The 12,289-nt window shown below is 38.3% G+C and overlaps 1 pseudogene; it reads left to right on the forward strand.

Annotated features, from left to right (window-relative positions):
• The first annotated feature begins 1,907 nt into the window (after positions 1-1,907).
• Positions 1,908-2,031, forward strand: LOC124978418 (uncharacterized; annotated as a pseudogene).
• The last annotated feature ends 10,258 nt before the right edge of the window (positions 2,032-12,289 follow it).

Consider the following 12,289-nt stretch of genomic DNA (forward strand, 5'->3'; position numbering starts at 1 on the left):
TTCAATAATCTTGCAGACAGTTTGTCTGGTTTGTGACTATTCATTGCAATTTAATTCATATTAAACTGGCCTCCAGGTACTAATGTGGCACTTAGGGGAATCTTGCTAGACTACTTGACTTTTTACAGAATACCTGTATTATATAGAGCCATGCATTGCAGAGTATCTGCAGAAGTCATTTAGCCCTCCCTTGAGAACTTTGTCCTGCCTTCTATAATTCACAGTCTTTAAAGGGCCACCTAAAATCTCACTCTGGGAAGGGTTCCTGTTAAATTTCCATTCTCCTAATAGGAAGCACTTGGTGAAGTTCAAGTGTTCAAGGAGGGTGCTTCTCAATCACTGCTGACGGTTGTGAAGCGTGGGGTCAGAGGGCAGATGTTGACACGTGAGTCCCGGGGAGGATGCTGACGTCAAAGCCAGGCAGCAAATCCAACAGAAGTTCATTCATCAAAGGGGCTTCAGCAAACCTGGGAAGATAAAGTGGCCTGCCAAGAATTGGGGGATTAAGGATACAGGAGACAAGAAGTGAGGAGAAGCTGGAGGGAATGGACTATCGGGAAAGGTGAATGAACTATGGAGAGAAAGCACCAACATCTGTAGCATATTTTATTTTCACTCTGTGAATTTGTGAGATTAAGCTAGATGTATTAAAAGTGCATATTCAAATATGCACCACGGTATTGCTTATAGCAGCAAAAACAAGCAAGCTGCAGAATCTGGTTTAATAAATTATAATCTGTGTTCTAGACTATTTTACTCTTGATAAAGAATGAAGGAGATTTATATATGATGTAATGGAAAGACTGCCAAGATCTATTATTAAGTGGTTAAAAAAAAAAAAGAGTAAGGTACAGAATATATACAGGCAGATAAATGGATGTTTGTTTGTTTGTTTATTATTTATTTCCTGGAAGGAAGCACAAGACAGTGATAATAGTGGGGACTTCAGGGAGTTATACTTCAGGAAATAAAAGGACTTTATACATTTCTATACAGCTTGAACTTTCTGATCATATGTATCTATATTCTTTTTGTTGCTTTTTAAAAAATATCAGCAGAGGTGATCTGGGTGTTAGGATGTGGATCCTTTTTTGTTTTCCTCTTTGTACTTCTTTGCAATTTTAAACCCAATTAATATCATTTTTAAAAAGAAATGATCTAAAGAAGGACAATAAGACAGACATCTCGAAACAGTTATTCTCTTCCTTTTCTCTAGTTTTTAAAAGCATAATTCTCTCCCTTTGACACTTATTCTCTGTTTTGACTATTTTCACAAATAAATAAGTAAATGCAGTTGCAGGACTTGAATTTCAAAACTTCTGACTCTAAAACCTGGGCTATAATTTTATATCAACTCCTTGCAAATGGGTACCTTGTCTCTTGCCCACCCAGGGAAGTCAATTTATGAAAGAGAATATTTGCAATCATAAAATGCATTCATGCTATCTTTTCTTCATGGTGAGATTACAATCTTCATATGAGCAGAATTCCTTTGCTTTAAAAACGAAACGCTCCTCATTTTCAAGCTTGCATAATAAATACTCGAATTTATGCTGAAAAGATGGAGTAAGTTGTGTGCACATAGACAGAAGCAGTAAGAGTCCTAAGTTGCTAATTATGTGATAGTTGTGCATAGTTTCCATCTCTGAAGGGCTGCCTGGAGCATTGTTGAGAAGGACAGCATCAATTAGCCATGTCTGTTATGGGAGTGCCCTGATTTACACCTGTTGCCACCATGAAATTTAGCTATGTTTTTCACTCTCAGAAGTGTCCGTGTTTAGTTTATAAATTAAATGACCATCCCAGCTCTCTGGGTGCAGGATAAGGAAGTGCCAGTCAGTTTATGTGCAAGGCTCTTGTCATCCTGTGCTAGATTGTTTACCTCTGTAAGTATTGTTCAAAGTCAAGGAACAGGGTCAACTTCCAAGGAGAAAAGCCTGAACTGTACAGGTAAGACTTCTTAACTCCAACAATACAGCAGAGCCGTTGCACAAGGATGACACACAAATTCGTGAAGCATTCCATATTTTTAGAAACTGTGGTATATATATATATATATACAATGGATTATTACTCAGTCATAAAGAATAATAAAATTATGGCATTTGCAGGCAAATGGATGAAATTGGAGAATACCATGTTAAGCGAGATAAGCCAATCTCAAAAAGCCAAAGGACGAATGATCTCACTGATAAGTGAATTATGATACATAATGGGGGATGGGAGGGTTAGGGTTAGGGTTAGAGCTAGGGTTAGGGAGAGGGGCAAGAATGGAGGAAGGAGGGACTGTATAGAGGGAAAAGAGGGGTGGGAGGGGTGGGGGGGAAGGGAAAAAGCAACAGAATGAATCAAACACCATTACCCTATGTAAATGTGTGATTACACAAATGGTATGCCTCTACTTCATGTACAAACAGAGAAACAAGATGTACCCCATTTGTTTACGATAAAAATAAATTTAAAAAAAAGAAATACAGCAGAAATGGAGTCAAGATATATGAACTATAGAAGAGTAGAACTGAGTAGATACCCAAATGACTGGCGCCCATCCATAGGCATGATGGGTCCTGGACAAACAAAAAAGGATGAATGAACTTCTCTGAACATGGGGTTGGAGTTTATTCTGGAACTGGCCAGGTTCTGAGTCTATAGATCCCCAAATTTGGTGATTCCTGTTGGGAAGGTTTGAGAAGAAAAGTTATAGAAATGGAGCATCTATTTTCTAAGGTTTGAGTAGCTGGAAAGATTCAAAATATAGAAGCTTCTAGAACATCAACAGTTACCACATGATTCAATTGCTAAGATAAATAGAATCAAAAATTCAAATAACTGCATTAAAATATCTTACAGAAAGATGAAACAAGTAATGGTTCCCTGTTTTCTTCCATAAATCATGGGCCAGAGGGTCCAGGAATGTTTAGAGCTCGTTACCACCAAGCATACAATTTTTCCATTGAGTTTTCCTTAGAATTGATAGAATAACATAAGGATGAAGCATTTTGGGTCTGAGGTAAAGACAGACCTAAGGTTATGTCTCAAAACTATCAATAGCTCTGTGCCTCTGGACAAATAACGTAAACTCAGAGTCAGGATTCTCCTCTGAGAAATGGGGAAAATAAAAATGGTATCCACGTAGGGCTGCTGTGAAGACTCAAGAAGATAACAGAGATCCAGACACAAAGAAGGTCCTGATTAAACGTCACTTACATGAAGGACAATAGTTTCCCATCTGTGTTCACACAGTTTGGTGGAGAGCACTGGACTTGCCCAGAATGGAAGAACTCCTCGACTGCATGTGATGCAAAGGTCTACTTAGAAGTGGCAGCTCCCACTGAGGTCTGAGGCACTGGTCAGCCGAGGAGAACTCAGCACTGCCAAACAGCTGGGAAGTGTCCTGGGTGTGCAGGCAAAACTGGCCCCAGGGAGAGCTGTTGTGGTGATAAAGAGGTTGCTATTTTGGCTTCTTCACAGCAACCACTCACTGATGGCCCAGAAAGAGCGTCTCCTCCACTCCCACCCCAGATATGTTCCAGCTGTGTTCTGCTGAACGGCCCTCGCTCCCCACCCTGAGATAGCACACATATTTCTCCAAGGTATATCTTTTCTTCTTAAAAAGGGGAAGAAAAGAAGAAGAAGAAGAAGAAAGGGAAAGGTATTTTTACTTCAGTTACTTCCCAAAGCACACTGGGAATAAGAATTCGCCATTCATTTGTATTTCCATTTTCTTTCCCTATACTTCAAAGCTCTGGAAAATATGCGGCAAACATACCCTGTCCGCCACGGACCCATCCCATAGCCATTTTTCAGAAAAATACTACATAATAGTTCCTCTGTGAGTATGAGAAAATATTGAGATGATGTCATGAAAATCAAGAAAAAGGCAACGGATCCCATGGGTGGTCTGCAGGGGGTCCCCTTAGGTAGAGCTGCCATTCTGCTGGAAGAACTATAGAAATTGATGATCCCAAAGGGGGCTGATATGGAACTAGCAGATAGGGGTATAGTTTCTTTGAACCTAATCCTCCCCAATATCCAGTAAGCTGCAGATTTCGTACATATGTTTTCTTTGGCGTTGAGAAATCAGAGCATGACTAAACAGCTGTCATCTTGGTGTGCCCTCAGAATTCATTTCTCATCCCCTGCTGTGCTTTCTATGGCAATGGACTTGACCTGGACTCACCTGGGATGCAAGTCCCAGGTTCTGATGTCAGCTGGCTTCTGACTTTTGGGCAATTCAATGCACCAATGAGAGATGTTGGAGGCTGGGAGTGTGGGGTAGGAGGAGAGGAGCCCCCAGGATGGCTCTCTGCTTTGGGTGGCTACTCCAGCAATGGCTGCATCTCCCCTGTGTCTTGGCTCCCACCTCATGAGCCACTGTCTTGGCTGCTGCCTCGGGTACCGTGGCTCTAGGTTCTGGGTATGCTGCTGTACCTCCCTTTGTCTCTCTCCGTTACTTAATTCTGGGTTGCCTTCTTATCTCATTTGGCTTCCAGCTCTATCAACTGTGTAATTAATTCCCTACATTAATTTCCCTTAAAAAAAAATGGAGCGTATTCTTTCTTGGACTCTGACCATTACAACTAGACAGGACAGAAATCAAGCACATTTAAAAACATTTTCAAAAAGTAAACAGCAAACATTTGTTTCACGATTACCTTGGAGACAAGTTAATTTGCTTAATATAAACATTTGGAGGCCATTTTTAATTAGACCGCTGTTTGAATAATTTACAGTGGTTTGAAGATTTGAAAGTCAAGGGAAATGTACTAGATATGTGATGTGAAAAACAGAAAGGACAGTCAGCATTCTCCTTTCCCTATTTGACCGAACTCCTGGAGACTTCCAGCCTCGCCTCTTCTCTTCCTGCCCTCTGTGGAGACCAAGAGCAGGAGGGTGGGCAGATGTGGCTCAGAGGGTCCTGGAACTTTTGGAGTTCTTTTGTTCCTGCGCCTCAAGGCTGGGTTAGCAAAGCAGATTTATTTGTGCCAGGAAAGCTATATGTTGTGGTAACCACCTACTCTTTTTATTTCTTGGCTGTGTCAAGCTCTCAGTCTGTTGGAGTCTGAGGTTTGGGTAAAAATGCAAAAACATACTTTCTATTATTATCCTCAATTTTTCAGAGGACAACCCTCATAAATGTTCAATACAGCTTTTATATACAGGATACAGAAAGTGCAATAAATATACACACAGTCATTTGTGCCTTGCTGTTCTGAAAAGCAGGCTTTAAAAACTAGAATTTCAAAAGAACCTCCTTGAGGACATTCGATTCCACCTGGGACTTGGGTGGCTGGAGCCCCCAGCAGCCAGCAGCTCTGGTGCTGTATTGACTTTGCACACCTTTACCCACAAGGCAGGAATTCATGGCAAACCGGCTTCTTACTATAGTTCCAATAAAATCAGAAGCGCCCAGGCCAGTTCTAAAACAAGGCCTTCATTTTTCAAAGAAAAGTGTTATGTAGAGTGAAATTCAACAGCTGGAGAAGCCATGCTGGCTCATTTGATAGGAGCTGCCTGCTGGAACTTTCTGGGGAGTTTTGCATGTCCCCAAATCTTCTAAATTAATAAAATTTGACATTCAGGTTGTGTTACTTACCTATATGTTAATAAAGTGAGTTTATCCTCTCGCTTTATCCAAAAATTAGGTGAAAATGTTAATTTCAAAGAACCATTTGTGGATGTAAAAGCACAATTTGACACAGTTTATCACAGGAGGCAGAGATCACCACATGATTTGAGCAAGGGCAGTGCAGCCGTGCTGCTTGGAATTCTTGAGCCCTTAGTATGTTTGTGTGACAGGATGATTTGTTGATGCATTATTTTCCCATCCCGCCGCCTCATTTTCTCTGGAGGAAAGGCAGTTTTCTGCGTTCTCTTCTTTCAGGGATGTTCCTTGTCTTGCCAGCAGCCTTAACTCATTACGATGATCGTGTCAGGTGTGTGGGAGGTAGGGTGGGCACAGGGTGGGTGTGCACTTCTAAGTAGCCTATCCATTTCTATCAGTGCACATCCCCCTCTGTAGTAAGGTGCGGGAAACAGTGGCAACTCCCTGAAATGCACAATAATAGCTGATGAGATGGAGAAAAGAGGCCAAGAGAAGACAAGGAGTTTGCTCAAGGCCACATAGTAACATGGTTGGCAATTGTAAACCTATAATAAATAAATGTAAGATAATCATGCTGGCTGTGATTGTTACTAATATTATAATTTATGTATAGTCACCCTGTGGCCCTGAGTTCTATCACTATAACTCAATTTTTTTTCATGGATTCATGAACAAATGTGGGGGTGTAGAGACCTGGTATATGCAGATTAGAAAGTCATGCATATTTAAACATCATCATGTTTAAGTACACCATCAATCCTATTCCATTTTCTTATCCTTGTTTTCCATAATTAAATACTATAAGTGACCAACAACACATTCTTCTAAGCTACATGTCAATCTAGCACATTGTTATACCCCCCAATTCTTCTACTCCTTGCTTGCCCCACCCCAACTCTCTCTCTCTCTCTCTCTCTCTCTCTCTCTCTCTCTCACACACCCACACACATACTCACACACACACAGTCTGATAGAATGGTTAGAGACAGAAAAAAGTCCTTTATACACTGCTTCTGTCATCAACTATCCTGAATTCATGTTGTCACTATTGTTTATTATAAAATCTTAATTAAGAAAAAATTCACACAGTTTATAAACCATCCTTTTACAATTCGAGCTTTCCAGTACATTCAGAATTGTACAATCACTGCCACTCTCTACCTTTAGAATATTTTCATCATCCGCACATGAAACTCTGTACAATCCTGTGCTTTGTAAAATATGATGGAAAATCTTTGAGAAAATGGTGAATGCCATTACACATGACTGTCAGGTAATCCTCAGAATAAATACTTTTTAAAACCAGTAGAGTTTGTCCTAGAATGGAAAGCTCGAATGCATATCCTATGTCCAAACAATTCTATCTCCGATTACATGTGAAATAGAAATGTGAGATTATGTGAACCAGTAGATATGTGTAAGAAAGTACAGATCAGTTAATACTGGCCTTTGGCAGAAAAACAACAAGGTGCCCACCAACAATAGAATGAGTGAGTTAATAGTGGTATATCGATTGAGATAAATGTAACATAGCATTAAACATTAAAAGAAAAAAATCTCCAGCCATATGCAACAGCATATGCAAATTTCACAAAAATACTATTGTACCAAAGAATGGGTAATACACACTCTATTATTCCTTTGATATGAAGTCTTCAAGCAGGTAAAAAGAAACTATACCATGTTTACTTGTATATATAGCATATATGCTACAGTAAACATACAAGGAATAAAAGGGGAGTGGTTACTATACACACCTGTGGTTGACTTGAGAGAAGAGTGAGGTACTGAATTTGGGGTGCTTCTAGGGTGCTAGTAGGACTCTATTCTTTATCCAAAGAATGGTTATATAGGTATGTGCATTATACTATTTTATTAAGATGTACGTTCACATTTTATGTAATTTTTAGTACAAGTACTTAAAACGTTTTAAAAAGTAAATATAAAAAGTAATAAAACTGACATGATACTGGTTAGTCTATACAACTTATAAATGAATCCTTAATATGATGGTACCTGTCTAGAGGGTAGGTAAAGTGAGGAAAAGATATTGAGGAGTTTCATAGGGATGGTGTATTAGTCAGTTTTTTTGTTGCTGTGACTAAAAGATCTGATAAGAATAATTTTAAGTAAGAAAAGTTTATTTGACAAATTAAGGTTTCAGAGGTTTCAGTCCATAGACAGGCAGCTCCACTCCTCAGGCTTTGTGAGGCAGAATATCAGGGCAGAAGAGTGTGGCAGAGGGGAGGGGTTCACATAATGATCAAGAAGCACAGAGAGTGAAGCTCCACTTGCTAGGTACTAAATATGTACCCCCAAGGCACGCCTCCAATGACCCATCTCCTCCAGTCACTCTACCCACCTTCTGTTACCACTCAGTTAATCCCATCAGGGGGTTTATTCACTGCCTGGGTTAAGGTTCTCATAACCCAATCATTTCTCCTTTAAACCTTCTTGCATTGTCTCACACCTGAGCTCTTGGTTATCTAAACCATAACAGATGGCCTCACAAAGTCAGCAAGGGGAAAATTTTATCTGAAACCAAAATATGCTCCTTGAAGACCAAAGGGTTCCATGGAGATGAATAAGAAATGCCTTGGTGAAGAAAGGAATAGAAAGAGCGCCCAGATTTCCATTCTTTTTCAAGAGCAGCTCCACAGATACCCACTTTATAATCATTACTGTACAATTTCCATTGAAGAGAAAGTTCTAGTCTTGAAACTCACAGAAATAGCATCTCCCAAATTTTTACACACACGCGCGCGCTCTTTTGAAGAATTCTATTTTAAGGAATTAATTACAAAAAAATCTTGTAACATGAACAAAGATATGCACAAGGGTGTTCTCCATGACTTTTTTGGGTATAGTAAAAAAGAAAAGAAATGACTGAAGTGTGATTAATTAAACATATCGTTTTGTGTCCACATATAGGGAATAGTAAATCATTACAATGGAATGCAGCACATCTAGATTAGTGGTTTTCAACTCTCTAATATTCAGTAACTTCCACTTATAACAATATTTTGCAATGTTTTCTGTACCATTGTAACATGAAATTCACAGATTATATAACATTCTTAAATAATAGTTTTTTAAAACCCCATGTATTGGGGCTGGGGATATAGCTTAGTTGGCAGAGTGCTTGCCTCACAAGCACAAGGCCGTGGGTTCAATCCCCAGCACTACCAAAAACAAGCAAAAAAACTATAAACTTAAAACATAAAGTAATAGAAAATCAACTTATAAATTAATATCTGTGATGATTAATTTTATGTATTGACTGGGTAATGGTGTGGAGATTATTGGTCAAATATTATTCCAGATGTGTTTGTGCGGCTTTTCTGGATGAGATTAATATTAACTGGTAAATAGTCAAGAAGACTGCCCTCCCTGATGTGGGTGGGATTCATCTAATCAACTGAAGGCCTGCACAAAAGGAAATGATGATCTTCTCCTAGGTAGGAAGGAATTTCTCCTGTTTGATTTTCTTCATATGGAACATGGAATTTTCCCCTGCCTTCAGATTCAATCTGAAACTGATTCTTCCTGGGTTTTGAGACTACCAACCTTCAGACGAGTTCACTTGGCTCTCCTATGTCTGCAGCTTGCCAATGCCCACTGAATCTCAAATCTTGGGATCCATAATGGCATAATCCAATATGGATTGGATATATATATATATATATGTAATATGTATAACATAATACATATGTGTATATCATATATTATGTATATATAATGTATGTATTTCCTATTGGTTCAATATATCCAAAGACCCCTGACTAATACATAATTTATTTCATTATGTAAATTCTCAGAGACAAAGAAATTAGTAGGCAAAACAATGTCTGATGCTTTGAGGCAAGATCTACAAACACAGAGTAACACAGTTGCATTGGTATAATTTCAAATGAAAGAAAATACAAACTTTCCTTTTTAATAATTGTGTTTTTCAAAATTTCAGGAAATGTATACACATAAAAACTATATAAAAATACTTTGAGTTTAATTGTATAACAACAAAGGTCTTTGCCTTAAATAATCATACTTTTTTTTCACCTACATAAATGTCTGGTGAAATAACCAAAAGTCATGGAAAAGGCTAGAAAATCTCTTGATTGCTTCAAACTGCAAAAATGTATTCTCTTACAGTTCTGGAGGCTAGGAATCTGAAATCAAGGTGTCTGCAGGATTGGTTCCCTCCCAAGACTCTGACAGGGAATGTGTTTCATGCCCCAGGTTTTGGTGGCTGCACACAGTCCTTGGAATTCCTTGGCTTATAGAAGCATCATTCCAGTGTCTGTTCCTGTCTCCACATGGCCTTTCCTCTGTGTTTCAGTGCCTCCTTTTCTCTCTAAGGATACTCAACATTGGATTTAGAACCTATCTTAATCCAGAATGATCTCATTTCTAGATCTTTACCTTAATTAACTTATTCCCAAAAAGGTCATATTCTGGACTCTGTATGGATATGAATATTGTGGGGATACTATTCAATACTCTACAATCTATACAGGCACATCAGTGGACAGATAAAAAGGTCAGGAAGTATACACTGTCAATTGTCATCAGATTACTTTTGGGACAAGCATTTGACTATGCAAAGAGAAATGAAGAGAATTGCACTTTTGAATTTAATTTTGAAAGTTCTAAAAATTAGTGAACTACTAATGTTACCAGTTTATAAATAGATTAATATTAATTTGATAACTTTAATCATTAAATAAATCTCTCTCATTTGCCATCAGCACAGGATAAGTGGATTATAAACAGATACAGCACATCAAGAGTTCCATTCCCCTCAGGTAATACTCACTCAGAGAACTGCACATCAGAATGAAGCTATGGTTTTGCATTTTTATGCTTTGTGTGTATGTGAGGGGAAAAGATCTCTAACTCACTGAGAAAAACACATTATCTCATCCATGGGGAAAAAAACAAAAGTGACTTTTAAAGGGGCATCCATGACTGAAACAAGGACCAGCTGACATCAACTGAAGAGCATCTCAGTCTTCCTGCAGCATGATCAGAGTAGCCATGGCTGGGATAACCTAGCAGAGAATGCTGGTGAAGTGATAATTTCCTTAGGAAATTGCAGGTAAGGAAAAAGTTCGTTGTACTGAAATTGGTACAGTTGTATGGAATCATTTGGAATAGAGGAAAATTCAAATTGGAGAGGGGACAAATATGCAGTGCCGAGGCCATTATTCTCTGAATTTTGGAACTAATAGATTTTTCTTCCATGGTTCATTTCCTGCTTATCTGTATATTGCAGCAATACCTCCCCGTATCAAAAGTGACTTCAGAACAAACACGTGCAAGGGCAATTTCAGAATCAAAGTTACAGGTACAAGGTGATACTGAAAGGCAAATATGTATTCATGATTTGCTTTCAATTCTTCATGCTTTGGTGCATGAATGAAGTTGGGTCATTTTAAAATTATTTCCAAATAGTCTTTTGAAATATTTAAGCTACAGAATTCAAAGTGCATATGGTATTTTAATTCTGCTAAAATAAGCCGTGTTCTTGTGAACTTGAAAAGATCTAGACTTTTATTTTGATGTTGATTATTTACTGGGAAGTCAAATAGTGACCAATTTAATCAAAGGGCATTTGCTTCAAATTACTTTCATTCATTGTCCTTACCATGAAAGACTGATTGTGCTTTGAACTAGGCTCTTACTTTTTTTTTTTTTTTATTATGGGGGAGATAAAGAAAAATTCTTACAAAAGAACCTACACATCAAAGAATTAGCTCCCCTACAACATTTCCCTTTATTACATGTTGGCTACATGCCTACATCTGTTCATAAATTGATATGCAGTTTTTTAAAATGTACATTTGTCATTATTAAATATTATCTGCTTTTAAACATGAAAATACCAATAGACTTGAAAATGAACTTGAGATAAAAAATTACACAGAAAAGGCTGGGGTTTGTGCCTATTTGTTTCCTCCTGTCTTTGGAGTAGTTCTACCATAAACTTCTGTTTAGTCTGAGTTTCTAATAACATCTTATAAATGAAAATTTATCAGAAGTGGCCAAAACAAAGAGATGAGAAAGCACCAGAAATGCAGAGTTAACTACAATATTTAATATAAACGTTTTAATTTAATATTTTTGGTTATGTCAAATTACACTCCAAATCCTCATCTTCGATAGCAGCAGGGGTACCATCTAAATGTAGGAATACAAAAGAGAGGAACATTAATTTTTTTCTCCTCCTAACAACCTAGAAGGAGATTTTGAGAATTGAGATTGAGGTAAGAAATGAATGGGATAAAATTCTCAGGGTGAGAAAGGGAGTGTGACAGAAAACCCAGGACAAGATTCCTGGTGGCAGAGAAGGGCCAGTGACCTCCAGGCATAATGATCTGTAAAGTTAACAACTCAGGTCTTAATTTCTGTCTCTAGGAATTTTCCTTATTATCCCCAAATCTTTCGATGTACTGTTGCTACTTTGGGGAATGAAGTGGCGGTTTTTCTTCAAATTTGGGGAATTGTTTTAGTTCCTTTGGGCAGCTATAACAAAATACCATAAACTGGATAGCTTATAAAGAGAAAATTGTTTCCCCTAGCTCTGGAGGCTGGGAAGTCCAAGGTACCAGTAGATCAGGGATTAGGTGAGGGCTACTTCCTGGATCACGCATGGTGCCTTCTTGCTATGCCCTCATGTGTTGG

The sequence above is a fragment of the Sciurus carolinensis genome, chromosome 2 (assembly GCF_902686445.1).
Source record: "Sciurus carolinensis chromosome 2, mSciCar1.2, whole genome shotgun sequence".
Classification (NCBI taxonomy): Eukaryota; Metazoa; Chordata; class Mammalia; order Rodentia; family Sciuridae; genus Sciurus; species Sciurus carolinensis.